The 5,677-nt window shown below is 32.2% G+C and overlaps 1 long non-coding RNA gene across 9 annotated transcripts in view; it reads right to left on the bottom strand.

Moving 5' to 3' along the window:
- Nucleotides 1-2,959: 2,959 nt before the first annotated feature.
- Nucleotides 2,960-5,677, bottom strand: part of LOC114074815 — a 13,328-nt gene continuing 10,610 nt past the window's right edge. For 7 of the 9 annotated variants that reach the window (XR_003575104.1, XR_003575101.1, XR_003575099.1 and 4 more), the window contains 3 exons: nucleotides 4,452-5,140; nucleotides 4,124-4,184; nucleotides 2,960-3,220 (listed from right to left, as the gene is read on the bottom strand). This is a non-coding gene — a long non-coding RNA (uncharacterized LOC114074815). The remainder of the gene's footprint in view (nucleotides 3,221-4,123; nucleotides 4,185-4,451; nucleotides 5,141-5,677) is intronic. The other 2 variants (XR_003575098.1, XR_003575097.1) reach the window with 2 other exon arrangements.

Below are 5,677 nucleotides of genomic sequence, written 5' to 3'. Positions count from 1 at the left end.
TATATATATATATTTATTATAATTATGTATATAGATAGTATGGTTCATGAATATTTGAAAATCATGTCAAAAATATTTTACGTTTTAGTTGAATATTTTATCAAGATAGTTTGGTTTAAGTTACACTTATATTTTGAATTAATTATGTTTATTTGAGGTAATTATTTACTTTGTTAAGATTAAGAAGCTCGTTAATTAATTAATATTGATTCTTCCTGTTTAAGTTTTTGTCAAATTTGCTTATTAAACCCAATTAGGCTAACTTCTCAACTCCAATTGGCTACGCTTACAGTTCATTAGGCCATCTTTTCAATTTAAATCTCAACCATTTTCCTTGCCTTACATTAAACCCATTTTCAAACCATTACGACCAATTCCCAAACCCAACACTCTAGATTCTATTCTTAATCCCACAACCCAACCCACATTTATCAGCAATACCGAAACCCGACCTAAACCCAAAATAAGACCCAGTTCTATACAACAAACATACGCAACCAAACGACACCACCACGTTTTCTTCCTCGCGAGCGCAATCCATAAGTGAAGCAAATCTATACCTAGTGTACAACAACAGTACAACGCCATATCAATGGTATGCGACCCCCACCCCTATACGTCTTCTTCCTCGCGAAGAAAATCAACCGGATAGTAACATCAATCCGACAAATCTAGAAAAGTGTGGCGCCTTTGTACGTTCGTGCGGCTGCATACCCATCACCTTCGACGTATTTTTTCCTTTTTTTTTGCAAAGTTTCAGAGAAAAAATGACTCTCCATTCCTTTTTATTATTGCCCCGAAAAGGAACAGATTGATTCAAAATCCAATGAATTTTACCCCCAAATCACCCCAATTTCCCCCATAAATAGTTGCCATGCTTCAAGGATGAGAGCAGGTTTTTCGAGTTTAGTTCTTTGTCAATAGTCATTTCACACTTAAAGTTTTACATTTATATCTTTGGTTCTAAGTTCCTATTAGGTCGCCACACAATTTTTCTTAGCTTGCCGTCCGTATTCGAAGTTAGAGGTGGAAGTTGTTTCGTGATCAAGCTTGTTGTCCCGGAATGCTTCCCCAAAAAAGAGTCAGCCATGGGTGTTCGAGGGTGAAAGAGAAGAAAATTCGCATATTTCGGCAGCCTAGAAGTGAGCTGTTTACATATCGATATACACTGGTATACACTATGGTATGGTATAAACTGTGATACGTGGGCAAAAATAGGCTAAAAAGGCCCATACGTCGCAGCAGTCCAAAAGAGGACTAAAATGGAAAATTTGAGAATGAAACGGGTTGTAAAAGAGCCCAAATTATGCAACACTTCATTTAGAGTCCAGGACAGGTTTAGGCCAAGCCCAAGTATTTGAATTTGGTCCAAAGGTTCAAGTTTTAAATTATTTCTTCCTTCTTTATCATTATATGCCTATTGTTATTTGTTTATTACTAACCTTTGTTTGAATTGATTTAATTTAATTAAATTCCCCAAATGATAAACCAAGTTCTTTATATTAGTTTATTTTAGTTAGATTTCTTTTATTTATTGAATATCTTTAAAATGGTTTTCATACTTTAATTAATCAAATTAATTTAAATGACAATTTTTAAAATGAACCAAATAAACTCTACTTTATCTAATTTTTGTTAAAATTTTAATTACTCGTAATTCAAGTCAGATGATTCAATTAAAGCTCTCTTTTCGTATAAACTAAAAAATGTTCTTTGTCTGATTATTATATTTCAAACTTATTCAAATGTGTAAATTATCTTTTAATTGTAAATTATTGTTATAAAATGTTTTAGTCAAGTCGTACGACAATCACTTATTAGCGGGCACTTCAAATGCCTTAAAAATCTTCTTGAAGTGTAAATTAGAACTTCTTACCCATTTTCTCTAAATTTATAAAGACTTAATTTGTTCGAGTCTGTTTCAATTAATTTTCTTAATTTCTTTTTAAAATTAAGTGATGACTCTTTTTCAAAGTAATTTTTGAAATGTTTTTATACTTAGGAAATTTTCAGATGTGATTTTCAAAATACATATAAAATAACGGCATAACAAAAATGACAACTCCGCTGGAGAATTAATTAGGTTCTAACCATAAATGACTTGACTTTTTGGTTATTTGCTACTATTTGTTTAATTATTTTGCCTTATATGCACCCTATTTGCTTAAATTGTGATATCAATTATCATCATATGCATATCATCTATTTCCTCAAATGACATTTTTTTTATTTCACTTAAAGGACGATTATGCGGGCCGTAGTTGTTCGTTAACCAATTTTTTCTCAGGGGTACCCTGGTTAATGTAGTTGGCCACTAGATGGTCAACACTCGCTAACTACTCCACCGCAAGTTGTCCACTTGGGTCACTAGTCCATTTCAAATAAAACCCACTCTTAGTCAACTAGTGTAGATCGAAACCAAATCCCTCAATTTAGCGCATTGAACTAAGATGAGCCAACACCCAAAGCGTGTTGGGCCCATTAAAAAAACCACTTTGAATCCGAACAACCCACAACCTAAACGAATGATCATACTTATGTGTCTAAATTTGAAGGATCACTACAAAAAAAAGGCTCAAATTCTGAGGGTTATAATTACATATTGTGATAGTCAAAAACCCTCTCAATATAGTGTTGCGGGATTGAATAAATCTCTGCAATTAGGAGTGTCATAATTAAGTCCGGGGGTTTCTAGCAACTGCTGGTATCATTACCAGTAGTTTAGTAGCAGGGGTTTTGAATCCCACATTTCAAATTCAATGAGTCAAAACCCCAACAATTTGTGAACTTGGGAAGATAAAACCCCCACAATTAATGAATTTTACATTAAAAATTTAACAGAGGCTTAAACCCATATGATTTACGAAATATAACTTTTTATAGCATTTGCCAGGAATATTAAATTTTAGATACTAATAATAAATTAGTTAACTAATATGTACATTATTGTCAAACCCAAAGCATATTAGTATTAAGAAATAATAGAAAAATATATCATAAAGTGTATAAGTTTTACAAACTAAATTGAAACATCTCATTCACTTCAACCATTACGATTACAAGAACTTCATATCACTACAAAAACTTTCTTTAATTTCAAATCACTACAAAAACTTGCTTAAACTTCAAATCAATAGCCCCCAAACTCAAGAAAGGATTTGCACCATTTTATGGAACTTTAACGGATTTCACTACGATTATTGTCACTAACGCCAGCTGGCTGCAAAGGAGAATACACAATAAGTGACTTTATCCAAACTCACAAAACATGGATGAATGTAGCAAAGTCTGAACTTTATAACAAGCTCCTTTTATTATTAAGAACTAGGTATTAAAGGAAATAACTTGAGCCTTAAAAGCATAGATCAAAATCCAAAATACAAGAATATACTTGAATTCTGTAGGACTTGTAAAATGTAGATCTCCAACTTTGCAAGATGTAAACTTAAAGAAAAAAAAATTACAAGAATGTTACCCCAAGTACTCCCTGACCCATAATACTTTATCAGAAATAATGGAGCTAATCTAAGTAGATATGTTACTAAAAGACACAATGGATCATTTCTGCATTTTTCAATTAGCTTTTGCGTTCTTCCGTAATGTCAGCTCAAAAATGAGTATGAAATTGAGACACTGCTAGTTATTGCTAATATTCTATCAAAAAAGACTTTCACACACTTGTCAGGAAAACAATAGTAATCACTAACCTTAAAAAATACCACATAGCACCTCCAATATATGAAAGATAACATAGTTCTCAACAACCAAAATTTAAAAGTTACAAATGATAATCTTGTAAAACAACATTAAGAACAAGAACAATTGCTAAAACACCATTGAGCATATTTGATTACTTGCAACGAACAATACATATTTTACAAAAATTTCTCAAAAGTGCATTCTTACTCATTCCTAACTTCTACATGAATTTCTCATTTAGCTCTTTAAAGAACCCTCTTTAAGCCCATTGGTTATAATAAGATAGGAAATTTAATAAACATGTAATCAAATCAGACACTTTAATGGCCTTGGGGACTAAGCACATGATCAAGGACTTTATTCTCTAATGAAATAGACATTGACAAGGTCATTAAGAAAGAGAGAATGTAAAAGTTATATTTACCATTGTAGGAGGAGAAGCAAATAACTCCGAAAATTGTTCTGGTAATGTCCCTAAAGTTGTTCTGGCAAAAGTTAAAACATGAAGAAAGAATCTCAGGTTTAACTTTGTCAGTAGAAAAGAGACAGAATTGAAACAACCAGAGGACCGGAGTGCTAGTTTCTGTAACAAGGAAAATTTATGTTTACTTCTTTATATTTTGACTCTAGATTGGTTGATTATAAAATTCAGGAGGTTATATATTATCCGATGTTCAATGATATGACTTTCCTACTCACTGAATGGCTTGAACGGAAACAATACATCGAGCTTAGAAATGAGGACAAATTACCTCTAGAGGCACGGGCAGTGGCAGCATTGCTCCTTTACAAAGGCTGTTAGCCCACTGCAAGTCACAAAACAAACATCCTTAACATTATCATACTAAGGTTGAAAGCATTAAACGACAACAACTATGCCTCAATTCAAAATAACTTAGACTCGATTATATGAATATTCACAATTCCGATTAATAAACAATGATACTACTAGAAACGACGTCTTTCGTTACAATGTCTTGGACAAATAATTTGCATGTTACCGGAATACACACATAATCCAAACATGAACAAATGTAATACGCAAATGCACAAAATCCACGAACACGTAGATGGTACTAATTTGTTATACTATACTCATAAATCTCGATTTAAACTATGTAACACATGTCTCATTTATGATCATGTCAAGGATGGAGAAGCAATAACTTACAGCTTTAATATCTTGTCCAGTCATAATACCTTTTCTCAACATAGTTACTCTATTATACATTTCCATCCTTGGAAATTTGTGAGTTGCATATGTGACACTCAGTCCTCCAGCGCTGTGTCCTAACAAAATTACCTATTACAATAATCATGTTATTAGGTAAAGTTCACCTTTGCTTGACAAGCTCGACACCACGAAGACTTGATCTAAGTCTTATGTTATTAGGGAGATTATTGTTTTTCTCTGTTGCTCCCTTCTCTTTTATGCCCTCACCTATCAAATTTTGCATAACAAAGTTAATGACATGAAATTGTATTTCCAAAGATCTCATATTCCCAATAATTTATCTGACATATCTCCTCTTTTCAGATAAATAGTTCAACTTATTACAAGAAGTTACTTTTAATTATCTTTTTGGAGACTAATTTATATGTAAAAGTTCATTAATAGTTTATATAAAATAAGGATATCATTCCATATTTTCCTGTGTTATATATGATTAATGACTCTACCAAAAGAAATCTATGATGATAACATAAAAACTTATCATAATGTCACGACCCAAAAACCGAGCCGCGACTGGCACCCACACTTACCCTCCTATGTGAGCGAACCAACCAATCTAAACCTAAACATTTTAACCATAATGAACAAAATACGATGCGGAAGACTTAAACTCATTAATAAAAAGACAATTCAATAACTTCTAAAAATTCAACATCTATTATTCCCCAAAATCTGGAAGTCATCACCACAAGAACATATATGATCAAATTACTAAACTAAGAGTATTCTAAGAAACTAAAATAA

The sequence above is a fragment of the Solanum pennellii genome, chromosome 11 (assembly GCF_001406875.1).
Source record: "Solanum pennellii chromosome 11, SPENNV200".
Classification (NCBI taxonomy): Eukaryota; Viridiplantae; Streptophyta; class Magnoliopsida; order Solanales; family Solanaceae; genus Solanum; species Solanum pennellii.
Note: the sequence above shows the minus strand (reverse complement) of the source record. Positions and strands in the feature narration are given on the sequence as shown.